We start from the raw sequence: 23,819 nt of genomic DNA on the forward strand, positions 1-23,819 counted from the left end.
TTTTTTAAGACATAGAAAAGCTGGAAGATATTCAAACCATCTGATTAACTAGGAAATAGCATAGCTGAAATATTTACTTACCATCTGATGATGTAGGAAACAGCTTAGCTGGAATATATACTTTCCATTTGATAATTTAAGACATAGAATAGCTGGAAGCTTTATAAACCACCTGATTAAGTAGTAAATAGCGTAGCTGAAATATTTGCTTACCATCTGATGATGTAGGATACAGCTTATCTGGAATATATACTTACCAATGGAAGATGTAAGACATAGAATAGCTGCAAGATATTCAAACCATCTGATTAAGTAGGAAGTAGCATAGCTGAAATATTTACTTACCCTCTGATGATGTAGGATACAGCTTAGCTGGAATATATACTTACCATTGGATAAAGTAAGACATGGAATAGCTGGAAGATATTCAAACGATCCGATTAAGTGGGAAGTAGCACAGTTGAAATGTTTACTTACCATCTGATGACGTATGATACAGCTTAGCTGGAATATGTACTTACCATAGGATGATGTAAGACATAAAATAGCTGGAAGTTATTCAAACCCTCTGATTAAGTAGGAAGTAACATAGCTGAAATATTTACTTACCAACTAATGATGTAGGATACAGCTTAGCTGGAATATATACTTACCATTGGATAATGTGAGACATAGATTAGCTGGAAGATATTAAAACGATCTGATTAAGTAGGAAGTAGCATAGCTGAAATATTTACTTACCATCTGATGATGTAGGATACAGCTTAGCTGGAATATATACTTACCAATGGATAATGTAAGACATAGAATAGCTGGAAGATATTCAAACCATCGGATTAAGTAGGAAGTAGGATAGCTGAAATATTTACTCACCCTCTGATGATGTAGGATACAGCTTAGCTGGAATATATACTTAGGAATGGATGATGTAAGACATAGAATAGCTGGAAGATATTCAAGCCATCGGATTAAGTAGGAAGTAGCATAGCTGAAATTTATACTTACCATCTGATGATGTAGGATACAGCTTAGCTGGAATATATACTTACAACTGGAAGATGTAAGACATAGAATATCTGGAAAATATTCAAACCATCTGATTAAGTAGCAAGTAGCATAGCTGAAATATTTATTTACCATCTGATGATGTAGGATACACCTTAGCTGGAATATATACTTACCATTGGATGATGTAAGACATAGAATTGCTGGAAGATATTCAAACCGTCTGATTAAGTAGGAAGTAGCATAACTGAAATATTTACCTACCATCTGATGATGTAGGATACAGCTTACCTGGAATATATACTTACCATTGGATGATGTAAGACATAGAATAGCTGGAAGATATTCAAACCATCTGATTAAGTAGGAAGTAGCATAGATGAAATATTTACTTACCATCTGATGATGTAGGATACAGCTTAGCTGGAATATATACTTACCACTGGATGATGTAAGACATAGAATAGCTGGAAGATATTCAAACCATCTGATTAAGTAGGAAGTAGCATAGCTGAAATATTTACTTACCATCTGATGATGTATGATACAGCTTAGCTGGAATATGTACTTACCATTGGATGATGTAAGACATAGAACAGCTGGAATATTTTCAAACCATCTGATTAGGTAGGAAATAGCATAGCTGAAATATTTACTTACCAGCTGATGATGTAGGATACATCTTATCTGGAATATATACTTACCATTGGATAATGTAAGACATAGAATAGCTAGAAGATATTCAAACCATCTGATTAAGTAGGAAATAGCATAGCTGAAATATTTACTTACCAGAATACAGCTTAGCTGGAATATATACTTACCATTGGATAATGTAAGACATTGAATAGCTCAAAGTTATTCAAACCCTCTGATTAAGTAGGAAGTAGCATAGTTGAAATATTTACTTACCATCTGATGATATAGGATACAGCTTAGCTGCAATATTTACTTACCATTGCATGATGTAAGACATAGAATAGCTGGAAGATATTTAAAACATCTGATTAAGTAGGAAGTAGCATATCTGAAATATTTACTTACCATCTGAGGATGTACGATACAGCTTAGCTGGAATATGTACTTACCATTGGATAATGTATGACATAGAATAGCTGGAAGATTTTCAAACCATCTGATTAAGTAGGAAGTAGCATAGCTGAAATATTTACTTACCCTCTGATGATGTAGGACACAGCTTAGCTGGAATATATATTACCATTGGATGATGTAAGACATAGAAAAGCTGGGAGATATTCAAACCATCTGATTAAGTAGGAAATAGCATAGCTGAAATATTTACTTACCATCTGATGATGTAGGAAACAGCTTATCTGGAATATATACTTTCCATTTGATAATTTAAGACATAGAATAGCTGGAAGATATACAAACTACCTGGTTAAGTAGTAAATAGCATAGGTGAAATATTTACTTACCATCTGATGATGTAGGATACAGCTAAGCTGGAATATATACTTACCATTGGATGAAGTAAGACATATAATAGCTGTAAGATATTTAAACCATCTGATTAAGTAGGAAGTAGCATAGCTGAAATATTTACTTACAATCTGATGAGGTTGGATAGAGCTTATCTGGAATTTATACTTACCAATGGATTATGTAAGAAATAGAATAGCTGGAAGATATTCAAACCATCTGATTAAGTAGGAAGTAACATAGCTGAAATATTTACTTACCCTCTGATGATGTAGGATAAAGCTTAGCAGGAATATATACTTACCATTGGATGAAGTAAGACATAGAATAGCTGGAAGATATTCAAACGATCTGATTAAGTGGGAAGTAGCATAGTTGAAATATTTACTTACCATCTGATGATGTAGGATACAGCTAAGCTGGAATATATACTTACCACTGGATGATGTAAGACATAGAATAGCTGGAAGATATTCAAACCATCTGATTAAGTTGGAAGTAGCATAGCTGAAATATTTACTTACCATATGATGATGTAGGATACAGCTCAGCTGGAATATATTATTTCCATTGGATAATGTAAGACATGAATAACTGGAAGATACTTAAACCATCTGATTAAGAAGGAAATAACATAGCTGAAATATTTACTAACCATCTGATGATGCAGGATACAGCTTAGCTGGAATATATACTTACCATTCGATAATGTAAGACATAGAATAGCTTGAAGATATTCAAACCATCTGATTAATTAGGAAGTAGCATAGTTGAAATATTTACTTCACACTTCTAAAGACTAGTGTGGTCTCCTTTAAGGCCCCCAAGCCGGCGGAAAACAGTACTCAAGCCGCTGAATCACTTACAAATGCCTTCTACCAGCACCTGCAGGACTGCATGGATAAGGCAATCCCAAGCAAAACAAAGACTCTTTGTACCAAAGGCAAGCGTCCAGTCTGGTGGACCCCAGCCATAAACAAACTCTACAACAAAAGGAGGAAGCTACTACAAGATAGAGCAAAATCCTTAAAAGGTAAGACACCCTTGATCACTATAAGTAAAAAACTAAGAGCTCTCATAAAATCATCCAAAGCAAATTTCGAGAGAAAAATAGCTAAAGACTCAAAAGACAATCATAAGGCCTTCTTTAGCTATGTTAGAAACCTGGGAGGAAACTCCCAGATACGCTCAGAGCTAGTTCAAAATGATGTGAAGATTACTGATCCTACAGACATTGCCAACATACTGGCTGACAGGTTCAGTGCAAACTTCCCCCTCCCCCAAAGGAGAGATATCTATACCAAACGATTGCAGCCCCCAAACATCTCCAGCGCCCAAGTGAGAACTGCTCTCTCCAAAGCAAAAACACAGCAAGCATGGGACCAGATGGTGTCCCCGGCTGTGTGCTCCATGAACTCAATGAGAATTAAACCCACAGCTAGGACAGCTGTTTAATCAAAGTCTTACCTCTGGATCATTACCCAGGGAGTGGCGCACTGCAACTGTGGTACCACTTCACAAAGGCGGTGCCTCCACCGACCCTGGAAATTACCGGCCCATTAGCTTGACAAGCCTTATTTGCAAAGCCATGGAGAGGATCATAATGGACCTCATAAATAAAGATATAGGGAATTTGCAGACTTTGGATCCAACCCAGTTTGGCTTTGTCAAAGGCAGATCATGCCTTTTAAACTTGGTTGACTTTTTTGAAACAGTCACCAAAGCCATTGATGAGGGAAAGGCAGCCCATACAGCCTACCTCGATCTGGCTAAGGCCTTCGATACAATACCCCACTCGGGTATCATTGAAAAACTCATCAGCTTAAATGTCAACCCATACATCACAAGACGGGTTGCAAACTGGCTGAGTGACAGAACCCACAGGGTCAGAGTTGCTGGAGCAATGTCAGACTCAAAGCCTGTCACAAGTGGTGTCCCACAGGGCTCAGTCCTGGGCCCACTCTTGTTTGGCATCTACTTTTCCGAAGTACAAGCAAACACAGGAGGGTTATGGCTGACAAAGTTTGCAGATGACTGCAAACTGGGCGCCATAGTAGAAAACACATCTGAAACAGATATCCTTCAGAAGGGTCTCACAGAAATGGATAACTGGTGCCAGAGCCACGGCCTAAAGTTAAATGCCAAAAAATGCATAGTCATACCCTTCGGGAAAAACAAGGTTACCCCTAGCTACCAAATAGGTGGCAATCCACTGAGCACAGAAGAAGTTATCAGGGACCTGGGGACCCAGGTTGATAGTAGTCTGTCATTAGAGCACCCATGTAGCTAAAGTAGTTAGGAAGACCTTCTACATTGCCCACCTTATCATGAAGGATTCTCATCTAGATCAAGGGAGGTCATAGTCCCCTTTACTCATCACTCATCAGACCAATGATTGAGTAAAATGCCCCATTGAATGTATCTGACCCGACACTTGCAGCAGCTGGAGAGGCACAAAAAGTCCTCACCAAAAAAGGAGGGGTCTCAAAAATCTGTCCTATGCCTGCCCGAAAGAAAAAGAACTCCAGCCTCTATTCAGCGCTTTACTGCTGAAGTGACCTTAACCTAACATACAGGCCATACAAGCCCAATGATGATGATGAATATGCTTCAAAAAAAAATAGATCTCCAAACAACCACAACCCGAGACTTGCAGCAGCTGGAGGCCCACAAAGTTCCTCACCAAAAAAGGAGGGTCTCAAAAAAAAATCCTATGCTGCCCGACTGAAAGAAAGAACTCCAGCTCTTCTAGTCACTTTACGCTGCTCAGAGTGACCTTTTGCCTAACATACAAGGCCCATCAAACCCAGATTAATGATTACCAATACTTCACCTCAAAATCAGAGATCCAGAGAGACCAGGCGGGGAACTTAAACCTTACTGACGGCTGGCTAAGGACGTGCTGGAGGAGATAATTTCAGATTCCAAGACTCTAGACAAAAGAACAAAATCCCAAAATCCCTGAGTGCATGAGGCAGAGCACCTCGCTGGTCTTTCGACCAATCTCTTGGAATGGGGAATATATACATGATTATACCGGGGATTACCTCAGTGTCACTGCAGAGGCACAGCAACATAAAAATAATACTTATAGTTACCACATACTAAAGGGGGTACAAACCTTGACAGGCTAGGCTTTAATAGGGCGTGCTGGAGGATAATTCATCACCCAAAAAGACTCCTATGTGTGGGACAAAAATCCCGTACATGTGAGGCAGAGCACCCTGGTCTTCTTGTCAAAGAGAAATCTTGACAATCTGGGAGGAATCATAGATATACCCCCCCAGGGACCTCAGTGTCACTGCCACTGTGAGGGCAGGCAAAATAATGGGTATGGTATAGTTCCCTAAACTAAAGTAAAAAAGCAACAAAGCGATGATGGCTTGTAAATGCCCACGGGCAGATAGCCTAGTATGAACCTATGAACCTATGAACCTACTTACCATCTGATGATGTAGGATACAGCTTAGCTGCAATATTTACTTACCATTGGATGATGTAAGACATAGAATAGCTGGAAGATATTTAAACCATCTGATTAAGTAGGAAGTAGCATAGCTGAAATATTTAATAACCATCTGATGATGTACGATACAGCTTAGATGGAATATGTACTTACCATTGGATGATGTAAGACATAGAATAGCTGGAAGATATTCAAACCATCTGATTAAGTAGGAAATAGCATAGCCGAAATATTTACTTACCATCTGATGATGTAGGATACAGCTTAGCTGGAATATATACTTACCAATGGATAATGTAAGACATAGAATAGCTGTAAGTTACTCAAACCATCTGATTAAGTAGGAAGTATCATAGCTGAAATATTTGCTTTCCATCTGAAGGAGTAGGATACAGCTTACCTGGAATATATACTTATCATTGGATGATGTAAGACGTAGATTAGCTGGAATATATTAAAACCATCTGATTAAGAAGGTGGTAGCATAGCAGAAATATTTACTTACCATCTGATGATGTAGGATACAGCTTAGCTGGAATATATACTTACAATTGGATAATGTATGACATAGAATAGCTGGAAGATATTCAAACCATCTGATTAAGTAGGAAGTAACATAGCAGAAATATTTACTTACCCTCTAATGATGTAGGATACAGCTTAGCTGGAATATATACTTACCAGTGGATAATGTAAGACATAGAATAGCTGGAAGATTTACAAACCATCTGATTAAGAAGGAAGTAGCATAGCTGAAATATTTACTTACCCTCTGATGATGCAGGATACAGCTTAGCTGGAGTATATACTTACCAGTGGATAATGTAAGACATAGAATATCTGGAAGATTTACAAACCATCTGATTAAGTAGGAAGTAGCATAGTTGAAATATTTACTTACCATCTGATGATGTAGGATACAGCTTAGCTGCAATATTTACTTACCATTGGATGATGTAAGACATAGAATAGCCGGAAGATATTTAAACCATCTGATTAAGTAGGAAGTAGCATAGCTGAAATATTTACTTACCATCTGATGATGTACGATACAGCTTAGATGGAATATATACTTATCATTGGATGATGTAAGACATAGATTAGCTGGAAGATATTAAAACCATCTGATTAAGTAGGTAGTAGCATAGCAGAAATATTTACTTACCATCTGATGATGTAGGATACAGCTTAGCTGGAATATATACTTACCATTGGATAATGTAAGACATAGAATAGCTGGAAGATATTCAAACCATCAGATTAAGTAGGCAGGAACATAGCAGAAATATTTACTTACCCTCTGATGATGTAGGATACAGCTTAGCTGGAATATATACTTACCAGTGGATAATGTAAGACATAGAATACCTGGAAGATATTCAAACCATCTGTTTAAGTAGGATGTAACATTGCTGAAATATTTACTTACCCTCTGATGATGTAGGATACAGCTTAGCTGGAATATATACTTACCATTGGATGATGTGAGACATAGATTAGCTGGAAGATATTAAAACCATCTGATTAAGTAGGAAGTAGCATAGCTGAAATATTTACTTACCATCTGATGATGTAGGATACAGCTTATCTGGAATATATTCTTACCATTGGATAATGTAAGACATAAAATAGCTGGAAGATATGCAAACCATCAGATTAAGTAGGAAGTAGCATAGCTGAAATATTTACTTACCATCTGATGATTTAGGATACAGCTTAGCTGGAATATATACTTACCATTGGATAATGTAAGACATAGAATAGCTGGAAGATATTCAAACCATCTGATTAAGTAGGAAGAAGCATAGCTGAAATATTTACTTACCCACTGATGATGTAGGATGCAGCTTAGTTTCATAGATTCATAGTTTCATAGTTTAGTACTAGGCTATCTGCCCTGGGGCATTTGTAAGACTAGCCATAGTGATGTGGCTTTCGCCACCCCATGAAATGGTACAAAAATGCACAGAATAGATTTAGAATACTGTGCCTTTGTCTAGTAGTGACACAGTGAAGTTCCCCTTATATAATAAAATTAGTTTACTGTGCCCCTGTCTAGTAGTGACACAGATGTGACGCCTGGGGTAAACTTACCATCTCCCATCCACTCATAAAGATTTCTCTTGAAGAGAGTCAGTGAGGGGCTCTGCCTAACATGAACTGGGATCTTGTTCCAGAGCATGGGAAACCTCTGGGTTATGAATCTATACCTCTAGCATGTCCTATTCATACTTGTGCCGAGGTTTAAGTCTTTAGCTCTCGTGGTTCTGATGAATTTGGATTTTTTGAGGTGGAGCATGTCCATCAGTTCCTGATTGGAGATGGCCTTGTACGTCAGGCAGAGATCACCTCTGAGCAGGCGGTATGCTACTGAATAGAGCTGGAGTTTCTTTAGTCTGGCAGAATAAGACATATGTTGGAGACCCTTGATCATCTTGGTGAGGTACTTTTGTGGTCTCTCCAGCTTTTGCAAATGCCGGGTGAGGTACATACCAAATGGGGCATTGTACTCAATCATGGGTCTGATGAGGGAGGAGTATAGGGGTACAATGACATCCTTGGATCTGGATGGAATATATACTTACCACTGGATGATGTAAGACATAGAATAGCTGGAAGATATTCAAACCATCTGATTAAGTAGGAAGTACCATAGCTGAAATATTTACTTACCATCAGATGATGTAGGATACAGCTTATCTGGAATATATATGACCATTGGATGATGTAAGACATAGAAAAGCTGGAAGATATTCAAACCATCAGATTAACTAGGAAATAGCATAGCTGAAATATTTACTTACCATCTGATGATGTAGGAAACAGCTTAGCTGGAATATATACTTTCCATTTGATAATTTAAGACATAGAATAGCTGGAAGCTATTTAAACCACCTGATTAAGTAGTAAATAGAGTAGCTGAAATATTTGCTTACCATCTGATGATGTAGGATACAGCTTATCTGGAATATATACTTACCATTGGATAAAGTAAAGTATAACATAGAATAGCTGGAAGATATTCAAACGATCCGATTAAGTGGGAAGTAGCACAATTGAAATGTTTACTTACCATCTGATGACGTATGATACAGCTTAGCTGGAATATGTACTTACCATAGGATGATGTAAGACATAGAATAGCTGGAAGATATTCAAACCATCTGATTAGGTAGGAAATAGCATAGCTGAAATGTTTACTTAACATCTGATGATGTAGGATACATCTTAGCTGGAATATATACTTACCATTGGATGATGTAAGACATAGAATAGCTGGAAGATATTCAAACCATCGGATTAAGTAGGAAGTAGGATAGCTGAAATATTTACTCACCCTCTGATGATGTAGGATACAGCTTAGCTGGAATATATACTTAGGAATGGATGATGTAAGACATAGAATAGCTGGAAGATATTCAAGCCATCGGATTAAGTAGGAAGTAGCATAGCTGAAATTTATACTTACCATCTGATGATGTAGGATACAGCTTAGCTGGAATATATACTTACAACTGGATGATGTAAGACATAGAATATCTGGAAGATATTCAAACCATCTGATTAAGTAGCAAGTAGCATAGCTGAAATATTTATTTACCCTCTGATGATGTAGGATACACCTTAGCTGGAATATATACTTACCATTGGATGATGTAAGACATAGAATTGCTGGAAGATATTCAAACCGTCTGATTAAGTAGGAAGTAGCATAACTGAAATATTTACCTACCATCTGATGATGTAGGATACAGCTTACCTGGAATATATACTTACCATTGACTAAAGTAAGACATAGAATAGCTGGAAGATATTCAAACGATCTGATTAAGTGGGAAGTAGCATAGTTCAAATATTTACTTACCATCTGATGATGTAGGATACAGCTAAGCTGGAATATATACTTACCACTGGATGATGTAAGACATAGAATAGCTGGAATATACTTACCACTGGATGATGTAAGACATAGAATAGCTGGAAGATATTCAAACCATCTGACTAAGTAGGAAGTAGCATAGATGAAATATTTACTTACCATCTGATGATGTAGGATAAGCTTAGCTGGAATATATTCTTTCCAATGGATAATGTAAGACATAAAATAACTGGAAGATATGTAAACCACAGATTAAGTAGGAAGTCGCATAGCTGAAATATTTACTTACCATCTGATGATGTATGATACAGCTTAGCTGGAATATGTACTTACCATTGGATGATGTAAGACATAGAACAGCTGGAATATTTTCAAACCATCTGATTAGGTAGGAAATAGCATAGCTGAAATATTTACTTACCAGCTGATGATGTAGGATACATCTTAGCTGGAATATATACTTACCATTGGATAATGTAAGACATAGAATAGCTGGAAGATATTCAAACCATCTGATTAAGTAGGAAATAGCATAGCTGAAATATTTACTTACCAGAATACAGCTTAGCAGGAATATATACTTACCATTGGATAATTTAAGACATTGAATAGCTGGAAGATATTCAAACCATCTGATTGACTAGGAAGTAGCATAGCTGAAATATTTACTTACCCTCTGATGATGTAGGATACAGCTTAGATGGAATATATACTTACCATTGGATGATGTAAGACATAGAATAGCTGGAAGATATTCAAACGATCTGATTAAGTGGTAAGTAGCATAGTTGAAATATTTACTTACCATCTGATGATGTAGGCTACAGCTTATCTGCAATATTTACTTACCATTGGATGATGTAAGACATAGACTAGCTGGAAGATATTTAAACCATCTGATTAAGTAGGAAGTAGCATAGCTGAAATATTTACTTACCATCTGAGGATGTACGATACAGCTTAGCTGGAATATGTACTTACCATTGGATGATGTAAGACATAGAATAGCTGGAAGATATTCAAACCATCTGACTAAGTAGGAAATCACATAGGTTCATAGGTTCATAGGTTGGTACTAGGCTATCAGCCCTATGGCCTATACAAGCCTAGCCATAACAGTTCCCTGGCTATTTCTTCCCACACTATTTACTTCCCTGGACCCCTGTCTAGCAGGACAACTGACGTGATCCCGGGGTGAATTTCCTTTCTCCCATCCAATCGTCAAGGTTCCTTTTGAAGAGGACCAAAGAGGCACTCTGCTTGACATGTATGGGCAATCTGTTCCAGAGTCTGGGGAGTCTCTGGGTCAGCAACCTATCCCTCCAGCATGTTTTGTTTATTGTGATGACAAGGTTTAGATCCCTGGAGCATGTGGCTCTGAGGGATTGGGATTTCTTTAAGTGTAGCATGTCCAACAGCTCTGGGTTTGGCATGGCCTTGTATGTTAAGCAAAGATCGCCTCTGAGTAGACGATATGCGACAGAGTATAGCTGGAGTTTTTTAAGGTGGTCAGCATAGGGCATCTGCTTTAGGCCTGTGATTGTTTTAGTGAGGTATTTCTGTGGCCTTTCCAGTTGTTGCAGATGTCTTGAGAGGTACATACCAAACGGGCATTGTATTCTATAATGGGTCTAATGAGGGATGAGTACAGTGGGACAATCACCTCCTTTTTTCTGGATGAAAAGCCCTTAGTGATGAGGTGTGTCACATAGAAGGATTTCCTGACTGTTGTGGCAATGTGGTTATCGAAGGTGAGACCACTGTCCACCTGTGTACCTAAGTCTCTTATCAAACTTTCGGTGTTTAGTGTACTGCCACCTATATGGTAATTCACGGATACATGTTTTTTCCCAAAGGGGATAACTATACATTTCTTGGCATTGAGCTTGAGCCCATGGCTCTGGCACCAAGTATCTGTTTCTGTAAGGCCCTTTTGTAGAGTATCCACATCATTTGGGGATTCAATAATGGCTCCCAGTTTGCAGTCATCTGCGAACTTTGTTATCCAGAGTCCCTTAGTGTTGGCCTGTACTTCAGAGAAGTAGATGCCAAACAAGAGCGGTCCCAGGACTGAACCCTGAGGTACTCCACTTGTCACTTGTCTGGAGCTGGATTTGGAGTCAGCTACTTTTACAGTGTGGGTTCTATCAGTAAGCCAGTTAGCAACCCATTGGGTGATGTAGGGATTAATGCCCAGCTTAGTAAGTTTATCTATGATTCCAGAGTGGGGGATGGTGTCAAAGGCCTTGGCAAGGTCTAGATAGGCTGTGTGGACCACCTTACCCTTGTCCATGGCTCTGGAGACTGATTCGAAAAACTCAATCAAGTTCAGGAGACAGGATCGGCCCTTCACGAACCCAAACTGGGTGGGGTCCAATGTTTGAAGGTTGCCAATGTCTTTCTTTATAAGTTCCATGATAATACGCTCCATGGCCTTGCAGATAAGGCTTGTCAGACTGATGGGACAGTAGTTTCCAGGATCCAAGGTGGATCCCCCCTTGTGAAGTGGGATAACTGTAGCTGTGCGCCACTCAGTGGGCACGAAACCTGAGGTGAGGCTATGATTAAACATGACACTTAGGTGAGGTGCCAGTTCATATTGTAGTTCATGTAGTACACAGCCCAGGATGTCATCTGGTCCCATGGATGCTGTATTCTTAGCTTTGGAGAGTGCATTTTTTACCTGTGTGGCCGTTATTACCAGAATTTGGCAATCTTCCGGTATTGAGATGGGCCATTTAGGGGGTGAGAGGGGGGTGAAGTTGGCACTGAATCGATCTGCCAGGATATTGGCAATATCCTTGGGATCAGTATATTTAATGCCATTCTGTTTTAGCTCACAGCAGATCTGAGCATTGCCATTTAGATTCTTGACATAGTTATAGAATGCCTTGTTGTTGTCTTTGGAATCTTTGGCAATTTTCTTTTCGTAACTAGCTTTGGAGGATTTTATGAGGGATCTCAGTTTCTTACTGAGGCTGGTAAGGAAGTTTTTTGCATCCTGGGATTTTCCTCCTTTCTGCAACAGTTTCTTCCTTTTGTTGTAAAGGTTGTTTATGGCAGGGGACCACCAGAATGGCTTCTTTTTTTTGGATGAGAGCATCTTGGTTCTATTTGGGATGGCACGATTTATGCATGAGTGGATGTGCTCATACAAGTGCCTTAGTGTAGGATTCAGCAGTTGAACTTTCAGCTCCCGTGTGCATGGGTGTCATGAAGTTTGTCACTTCTGACTTGAGTAGCATGAAGTTGGCTTTAGAGAAGTTTTTTATGGAGATTTCCTTACAGGGGGTGGGGGTGGGATGTAGATGTTAAGGGTGATTAGCTTATGGTCAGACGTGACTAACGAGGGGGTGACCATAGGTGTGGAGCATCAATTTCACATGTTGGTAATGACCAGGTCTAGGATATTGGAGCCCCTGGTGGGACTATGGATTAGCTGATCCAGGGCATTGGAATTTATGAATTCCAAGAACCGTTGGGCAAAGGTTTTGGTTCATGAGTAGCTTTCCCAGTTAATGGCAGGGTAGTTAATATCATCCAGTATTAGGGTGTGTGGTTCTATCTTAATATTTTCCAGTATGTTTAGAAAGGTGTAGTGAGAATCTTGGGGTATGGTGGGGGATCTGTAGCAAGCTACAATTTGGATTGCAGTCTTACCTAGTGTTAGTTGCACCTGTAGGATTTCAGACGCATTGTGTTGGGCAACTAGCTTGGTTGTGTGAATATCCTTGGTGAATATTGACACTCCTCCACCTTTAGTTTAGCTGAAATATTTACTTACATCTGATGATGTAGGATACAGCTTAGCTGGAATATATACTTACCATTGGATAATGTAAGACATAGAATAGCTGGAAGTTATTCAAACCATCTGATTAAGTAGGAAGTAGCATAGCTGAAATATTTACTTACCATCTGAAGATGTAGGATACAGCTTAGCTGGAATATATACTTACCATTGGATAATGTAAGACATGGAATAGCTGGAAGATATTCAAACCATCTGATTAAGTAGGAAGTAGTATAACTGAAATATTTACTTACCCACTGATGATGTAGGATACAGCTTAGCTGGAATATATATTACCATTGGATGATGTAAGACATAGAAAAGCTGGAAGATATTCAAACCATCTGATTAAGTAGGAAATAGCATAGCTGAAATATTTACTTACCATCTGATTATGTAGGATACAGCTTAGCTTGAATATATACTTACCACTGGATATTGTAAGACATATAATAGCTGTAAGATATTTAAACCATCTGATTAAGTAGGAAGTAGCATAGCTGAAATATATACTTCCCATCTGATGAGGTTGGATACAGCTTATCTGGAATATATACTTACCAATAGATGATGTAAGACATAGAATAGCTGGAAGATATTCAAACCATCTGATTAAGTAGGAAGTAGCATAGCTGAAATATTTACTTATCATCTGATGATGTAGGATACAGCTTAGCTGGAATATATACTTACCATTAGATAAAGTAAGACATAGAATAGCTGGAAGATATTCAAATTATCTGATTAAGTGGGAAGTAGCATAGTTGAAATATTTACTTACCATCTGACGATACAGGATTCAGCTTAGCTGGAATATATACTTACCACTGGATGACATAAGACATAGAATACCTGGAAGATATTCAAACCATCTGATTAAGTAGGAAGTAGCATAGCTGAAATATTTACTTACCATCTGATGATGTATGATACAGCTTAGCTGGAATATGTACTTAGCATTGGATGATGTAAGACATAGAATAGCTGGAAGATTTTCAAACAATCTGATTAGGTAGGAAATAGCATAGCTGAAATATTTACTTACCATCTGATGATGTAGGATACATCTTAGCTGGAATATATACTTACCATTGGATAATGTAAGACATAGAATAGCTGGAAGATATTCAAATCATCGGATTAAGTAGGAAGTAGCATAGTTGAAATATTTACTTACCATCTGATGATGTAGGATACAGCTTAGCTGCAATATTTACTTACCATTGGATGATGTAAGACATAGAATAGCTGGAAGATATTTAAACCATCTGATTAAGTAGGAAGTAGCATAGCTGAAATATTTACTTACCATCTGATAATATAGGATACAGCTTAGCTGGAATATATACTTTCCATTTGATAATTTAAGACACAGAATAGCTGGAAGATATTCAAACCATCTGATTAAGTAGTAAATAGCATAGCTGGAATATTTACTTACCATCTGATGATATAGGATACAGTTTAGCTGAAATATATACTTACAATTGGATAATGTAACACATATAATAGCTGGAAGAAATGCAAACCATCTGATTAAGTAGAATATAGCATAGCTGAAATATTTACTTACCATCTGATGATGTAGGATACAGCTTAGCTGGAATGCATACCTACCTTTGGGTAATGTAAGACATAGAATAGCTGGAAGATATTCAAACCATGTGATTAAGTAAGAAGTAGCATAGCTGAAATATTTACTTACCCTCTGATGATGTAGGATACAGCTTAGCTGGAATATATAAATCCAAAAAGCAAAATCTCTCCACTCGACTAAATAACAGCAAAAAAGAGAACCAAGGAGAGAAAGTACTGTCACTTCTTTATTACGATTCCTCACACCAAATAAAACGTTATGAACGCCTTAAGTACAATTGCGTTTTCGTCCCAACAAGCATGGACTTCATCAGATAAAAACCATTTCATTTCCTTTGTCTTTTATACAACCTCTTAAACTAAAAACCAATAAAAACCTTTCATTTCTAATTAAATATGCAAATCAAATTCCACCAAGTTCATTAATTATTAATGATAACACAATTCATTTTACAATTTTCGTTTAAAATCAACAACTTATTAAATCATTCATTCATTATAATATCTTATAATTGTATATATTTATTTAAAAATGTTATAAAAATATATAATATATATACTTTAAAAAATTCATTTCGTTTCACAGTGATGCATTCAAAACAGTGAACTAAAAGTATCCCAAAATTTCATAACAACAGTGCCACCTACTGTTTTTGTTTAATATTACACTTGTTGTATTTTTCCTTTTACATTCTAGCTGCTTTTAATTTTAGTAGGGGTAAAATGGATATACATTCGTTCAGACCAGGGGCTTTGTTTGCTTCTAAAGTTAACTGCCACCATAATTCCTTGTAACCTACTGTTTCCTGCCAGGGGCCTCCTCTAATATCACATTTAACTTGATCCAGGACAAAAAAACAAAATTTATATCCCTCACATATCTTGGAGTGTCTAAACAATTGCATTAGTCTCTTTCCCTTTTTTAATGTCGTAAATGTGTTCATATATTCTTTTCTTGAGAGTTCTCTCTGCCTTGCCCACATAAAAGGAAAGACATCTTTCACAAATGGCAAAATATACCAGACCTCTGGAGTCACAATTAAAGTATCCCTTACTAGTTAACCAACGTCCCCTGCTCTCCAAATAAATTTTTTCTTTATTCTTCATGAATTCACATTGTCTACATTTCCCACACCTAAATGTCCCTATTTTTTCTCCTTTTCTATACAAATTATTCTTTGTCTCTAATATTCCTTTTATACTAATGGAATTCTTAAAGACAACCTTAGGTATCCTTTGAGGGAGCCCATCCAAATCTGTGAGGGAGCCAAATTTCTCCCATTCCTTTTGAAATATTGCCTTAATATTTTTATTTAATGCATTGTATTCTAGTATGATGGGCTTGCTGAAAATCCTCCCCAGATTCTACCCTTTTCTCATTACTGATATTTGTTCCTTCTTTTTCTCCTAGGATGGGCCTGAATTTATCTACTCTCCCTCTTTCCACTTCCATTCTTAAGTTTCTAATGAACTCCCTGGGATATTCCCTTTCTAAAAACATTTTTTCTAATAGGTCACATTCTTTTATAAATTCTTCATTATTACTGGTCATTCTTGACCCTCTGACAAACTGTCCTTTCACTAAATTTCTTTTGCAATATATTGGATGGGCACTATTAAAGTGTAAAAAAGAGTATACATAAGTAGGTTTCCTGTAAACTCTAGTTTCCAAGGTATTATTTGCTTTAACAATCTCTATATCAAGATGCTGGATGTTTTTTTCTGAATTCATAGATGTAAATCTAAGGAAATCAGTTGTTCCCCCTATATATTCAATAAATTCCTCCAATTTGTTGTGGCCCCCAGTCCAAAAAATTATTATATCATCTAGGAACCTTTTGTATAACTTCCAATGCCTCACAAAATTGGAGTTAAAAATAAGCTTTTCTTCCCACTTTGCTAAAACTAGGTTTGCAAAAGTGGGTGCACAGGCCGCACCCATGGCAACTCCTTGTATTTGTTGAAAAAATTCGCCATTGTATACCAAAAAGTTATTCTTAAGCACTAGATCCATTAAGCCTGTGCAGGCCACTTTTTCCTCTAATGTCAAAACCTGGTCCCTAAATATTTCTTCTTCAAACATTTTTATACCTGCCATATAAGGAATAGAACCATATAAATCTACTGTATCTATCATTACAAATAGTAAATCTTCTGAATATAATTCTGGACCCAATTCCCTAAGCAAGTCCCAGGAATCTTTTAATATGGCTTGCTTGTTAACCCATATATGTTTTGTTTTTACATCTACAAACTTAGCTAAGGGAGTAGTTTTTGAACCGTCTGCTGAGACTATTGATCTTAATGGGGGGTCCATACTATCTTTGTGGATTTTCGGTATTCCGAATATGACAGGTATTTTAGGTTTTTGAACTTTTAAATATGAAAGCATTTTTATCTCTATAACATTCTCATTCACCATCTCTTCCAAAATCATATCTATTTTTCTGTAAGCTAAATTAATCTCATTTCTGGAAACAACTGTATATTTTATTTCATCCCTCAAAATTTCATTCATTTTTCCTTCATATAAAATAACATCCAATAATACCACAACCCTTATCTGGTTTCATAACTCTAACATCTTGATTAAATTTCAATTCTTCTAACTTTTTGGTTTCATCTACATCTAGATTCTTTTTATATCCAATTCTTCTTTCAGCCTTTCTAACTTCATTTTCCATGACACACTCAAAGTTCTTTAATTGTGTGTGAATGGGGGGGTTGAAAGTGGATTTTTTTTACCAATGTCTTTTGTTCACCTTTTATGGTATTTTTATTTTTATCTTCCTTATGATATAGTAATTCCATATTCATTTTCCTTAGAAAAAGTTTTATATCTAAAAGTGTTTTCACTGTATTACCCTTAACATATGGGATAAATTTGAAACCCTTCTCTAATAAACTGAAATGTTCCTTTTCCAGTTTAATACTACTGAAATTGTAAATAGTAAATCCATTCAATACATTTCTACTACCAAATTTCTCTATAGGGGGCAGGATATAATAGTTTGTTGGGCGGGGGTATGTTGTCTCAGTATCTCCCCCTTCCCCTTCTCCCCCCCTCATTTGAAAATTTTCATTATATCTCTTTTGTGGACCTAAATCTCTTACTTCCCTTTCTAAGGGGGGAAACTCCATTTCATATTCATTTTCAGTCCAACCTTCAAAGACCTGTTTCTGTCCAGGTTTGTAATTCTGTCTATCCATTTTCTTATAATTATTGTAATTATTATTTCTATTAAATGTTGGTTTCGGGTAGCTAACATGATTTTCATAATCTTGTATATCTCTTCTTAATTTCTCCATCTTCCTATCCACCAAACTCTTACATTTTACATCAATGTCTTCCTTTAATTTTAAATATTTATATCTCTCTTCCCCTATTTCAAAGATTAAATCTTCTTTAATGAATGCATCAAGTTCATCAATCTGTTTCTGTATATTATCTAAATTCCTATTATTTTCCTTAATAATTAATCTAATAATATCTAAACCACATTTGTTAAATACATCAATCAATTCATTATGAAAAGTGGAACCAATTTGCACATTATTTGGATATTTCCATGTTCTCAAACCTTTCGGAATAATGCTCCGATTTATACATTTTTTTAAGTAAGCGTTCTCAATAACAATAGTTTTGTATTTATACATAAGCTTAGAAATGTTGTCCAGTTTTTTACTATAAGAATCCGAGCTCTTAGCCCCTTGAGGGGCGTCACAATTAATTTAAAAAAATATTGTTCTTTTAACAGTCATTCATCTCCTTATGTTTGAACATATTGACAGCACCTGGATTTAAACGTCCATTGTTCTGTTTACTACCTTCGTTTAAATCAACAATTTCATCTGGACTAGCATCACAAAAAATCCCTGGGGTTGCTGCGGGGTTGAAACTGTAACCATTCGGTTCTTCTAGGTTGCCGGTCGCATATTCAGCGCCAATGAGCTCCCTTTTCCGCTTGTGCTTTTGTGAACTATACCCCTTATCGCCGTTTCCAATTGTAGAACGTGCTTTCGTATCCTTGTTTGCCATAGTTTGACATAATGGCGTCAATAAGTCAATAAGTTCAGGTAATTGACCTATAAGCTTTCTAGACTGGCCACAATCCTCACTTCCAGTACTTCTTGCCAGTACCTCCTTCTCCATAGCGTCGCCAACGTCGACCAAATAAATCCAAAAAGCGAAATCTCTCCACTCGACTGAATAACAGCAAAAAAAGAGAACCAAGGAGAGAAAGTACTGTCACTTCTTTATTACGATTCCTCACACCAAATAAAACGTTATGAATGCCTTCAGTACAATTGCGTTTTCATCCCAACAAGCATGGACTTCATCAGATAAAAACCATTTCATTTCCTTTGTCTTTTATACAACCTCTTAAACTAAAAACCAATAAAAACCTTTCATTTCTAATTAAATAAGCAAATCAAATTACACCAAGTTCATTAATTATTAATAACACAATTCATTTTACAATTTTCGTTTAAAATCAACAACTTATTAAATCATTCATTCATTATAATATCTTATAATTGTATATATTTATTTAAAAATGTTATAAAAATATATAATATATATACTTTAAAAAATTCATTTCGTTTCACAGTGATGCATTCAAAACAGTGAAATAAAAGTATCCCAAAATTTCATAACAACAGTGCCACCTTCTGTTTTTGTTTAATATTACACTTGTTGTATTTTTCCTTTTACATTCTAGCTGCTCTTAATTTTAGTAGGGGTAAAATGGATATATATTCGTTCAGACCAGGGGCTTTGTTTGCTTCTAAAGTTAACTGCCACCATAATTCCTTGTAACCTACTGTTTCCTCCCAGGGGCCTCCACTAATATCACATTTAACTTGATCCAGGACAAAAAAACAAAATTTAAATCCCTCACATATCACATTTTTAAATAAATATATACAATTATAAGATATTATAATGAATGAATGATTTAATAAGTTGTCGATTTTAAACGAAAATTGTAAAATGAATTGTGTTATCATTAATAATTAATGAACTTGGTGGAATTTGATTTGCTTATTTAATTAGAAATGAAAGTTTTTTTATGGTTTTTAGTTTAGAAGGTTGTATAAAAAACAAAGGAAATTAAATGGTTTTTATCTGATGAAGTCCATGCTTGTTGGGACGAAAACGCAATTGTACTGAAGGCGTTCATAACGTTTTATTTGGTGTGAAGAATCATAATAAAGAAGTGACAGTACTTTCTCTCCTTGGTTCTCTTTTTTTGCTGTTATTTTGCTGGAATATATACTTACCATTGGATGATGTAAGACATAGAATTGCTGGAGGATATTTAAACCATCTGATTAAGGAGGAAGTAGCATAACTGAAATATTTACTTGCCATCTGATGATGTAGGATACAGCTTACCTGGAATATATGCTTTCCATTTGATAGTTTAAGACATAGAATAGCTGGAAGATATTCAAACCATCTGATTAAGTAGTAAATAGCATAGCTGAAATATTTATTTACCGTCTGATGATGTAGGATACAACTTAGCTGGAATATATACTTCCCATTTGATAACTTAAGACACAGAATAGCAGGAAGATATTCAAACCATCTGATTGAGTAGGAAGTAGCATAGCTGAAATATTTACTTACCCTCTGATGATGTACGATACAGCTTAGATGGAATATATACTTACTATTGAATGATGTAAGACATAGAATAGCTGGAAGATATTCAAACAATCTTATTAAGTGGGAAGTAGCATAGATGAAATATTTACTTACCATCTGATGATGTAGGATACAGATTAGCTGCAATAATTACTTAACATTGGATGATGTAAGACATAGAATAGCTGGAAGTTATTTAAACCATCTGATTAATTAGGAAGTAGCATAGCTGAAATATTTACTTACCATCTGATAATGTACGATACAGCTTAGCTGGAATATATACTTACCGTTGGATAATGTAAGACATAGAATAGCTGGAAGTTATTCAAACCATCTGATTAAGTAGGAAGTATCATAGCTGAAATATTTACTTACCATCTGAAGGTGTAGGATACAGCTTAGCTGGAATATATACTTTTCATTGGGTGATGTAAGACGTAGATTAGCTGGTAGATATTAAAACCATCTGATTAAGTAGGTAGTAGCATAGCAGAAATATTTACTTACCATCTGAAGATGTAGGATACAGCTCAGCTGGAATATATACTTACCATTGGATAATGTAAGACATAGAATAGCTGGAAGATATTCAAACCATCGGATTAAGTAGGAAGTAACATAGCAGAAATATTTACTTACCCTCTGATGATGTAGGATACAGCTTAGCTGGAATATATACTTACCATTGGATAATGTAAGACATAGAATAGCTGGAAGATATTCAAACCATCTGATTAAGTAGGAAGGAACATAGCAAAAATATTTACTTACCCTCTGATGATGTAGGATACAGCTTAGCTGAAATATATACTTGCCATTGGATGATGCAAGAAATAGAATTTCTGGAAGATATTTAAACCATCTGATTAAGTAGGAAGTAGCATAACTGAAATATTTACTTACCATCTGATGATGTAGGATACAGCTTACCTGGAATATATACTTTCCATTTGATAGTTTAAGACATAGAATAGCTGGAAGATATTCAAACCATCTGATTAAGTAGTAAATAGCATAGCTGAAATATTTACTTACCATCTGATGATGTAGGCTACAGCTTTGCTGGAATATATACATTTCATTTGATGATTTAAGACATAAAATAGCTGGAAGATATTCAAACCATCTGATTGAGTAGGAAGTAGCATAGCTGAAATATTTACTTACCATCTGATGATGTAGGATACAGCTTAGCTGGAATATATACTTACCATTGGATGATGTAAGACATAGAATAGCTGGAAGATATTCAAACCATCTGATTAAGTAGGAAGTAGCATAGCTGAAATATTTACTTACCATCTGATGATGTAGGATACAGCTTAGCTGGAATATATACTTACCATTGGATAATGTAAGACATAGAATAGCTGGAAGATATTCAAACCATCTGATTAAGTAGGAAGTAGCATAGCTGAAATATTTACTTACCATCTGATGATGTAGGATACAGCTTAGCTGGAATATATACTTACCATTGGATGATGTAAGACATAGAATAGCTGGAAGATATTCAAACCATCTGATTAAGTAGGAAGTAGCATAGCTGAAACATTTACTTACCATCTGATGATGTAGGATACAGCTTAGCTGGAATATATACTTTCCATTGGATGATGTAAGACATAGAATAGCTGGAAGATATTCAAACCATCTGATTAAGTAGGAAGTAGCATAGCTGAATTATTTACTTACCCTCTGATGATGTAGGATACAGCTTAGATGGAATATATACTTACCATTGGATGACGTATAGAATAGCTGGAAGGTATTCAAACGATCTGATTAAGTGGGAAGTAGCATAGTTGAAATATTTACTTACCATTTGATGATGTAGGATACAGCTTATCTGCAATATTTACTTAGCTTTGGACGATGTAAGACATAGACTAGCTGGAAGATATTTAAACCATCTGATCAAGTAGGAAGTAGCATAGCTGAAATATTTACTTACCATCTGATGATGTAGGATACAGCTTAGCTGCAATATTAATTTACCTTTGGATGATGTAAGACATAGAATAGCTGGAAGATATTTAAACCATCTGATTAAGTAGGAAGTGGCATAGCTGAAATATTTACTAACCATCTGAGGATGTACGATACAGCTTAGCTGGAATATATACTTACCATTGGATAATGTAAGACATAGAATGGCTGGAAGATATTCAAATCATCAGATTAAGTAAGAAGTAGCATAGTTGAAATATTAACTTACCATCTGATGATGTAGGATAAAGCTTAGCTGCAATATTTACTTACGATTGGATGATGTAAGACATAGGATAGCTGGAAGATATTTAAACCATCTGATTAAGTAGGAAGTAGCATAGCTGAAATATTTACTTACCATCTGATAATGTAGGATAGAGCTTAGCTGGAATATATACTTTCCATTTGATAATTTAAGACACAAAATAGCTGGAAGATATTTAAGCCATCTGATTAAGTAGTAAATAGCATAGCTGGAATATTTACTTACCATCTGATGATATAGGATACAGCTTAGCTGGAATATATACTTACAATTGGATAATGTAACACATATAATAGTTGGAAGAAATGCAAACCATCTGATTAAGTAGAATATAGCATAGCTGAAATATTTACTTACCATCTGATGATGTAGGATACAGCTTAGCTGGAATACATACTTACCATTGGGTAATGTAAGACATAGAATAGCTGGAAGATATTCAAACCATGTGATTAAGTAAGAAGTAGCATAGCTGAAATATTTACTTACCCTCTGATGATGTAGGATACAGCTTAGCTGGAATATATAAATCCAAAAAGCGAAATCTCTCCACTCGACTGAATAACAGCAAAAAAAGAGAACCAAGGAGAGAAAGTACTGTCACTTCTTTATTACGATTCCTCACACCAAATAAAACGTTATGAACGCCTTAAGTACAATTGCGTTTTCGTCCCAACAAGCATGGACTTCATCAGATAAAAACCATTTCATTTCCTTTGT

This window comes from Protopterus annectens, chromosome 1.part2 (assembly GCF_019279795.1).
Source record: "Protopterus annectens isolate FY-2018-M chromosome 1.part2, PAN1.0, whole genome shotgun sequence".
In the NCBI taxonomy this organism is placed as follows: Eukaryota; Metazoa; Chordata; order Ceratodontiformes; family Protopteridae; genus Protopterus; species Protopterus annectens.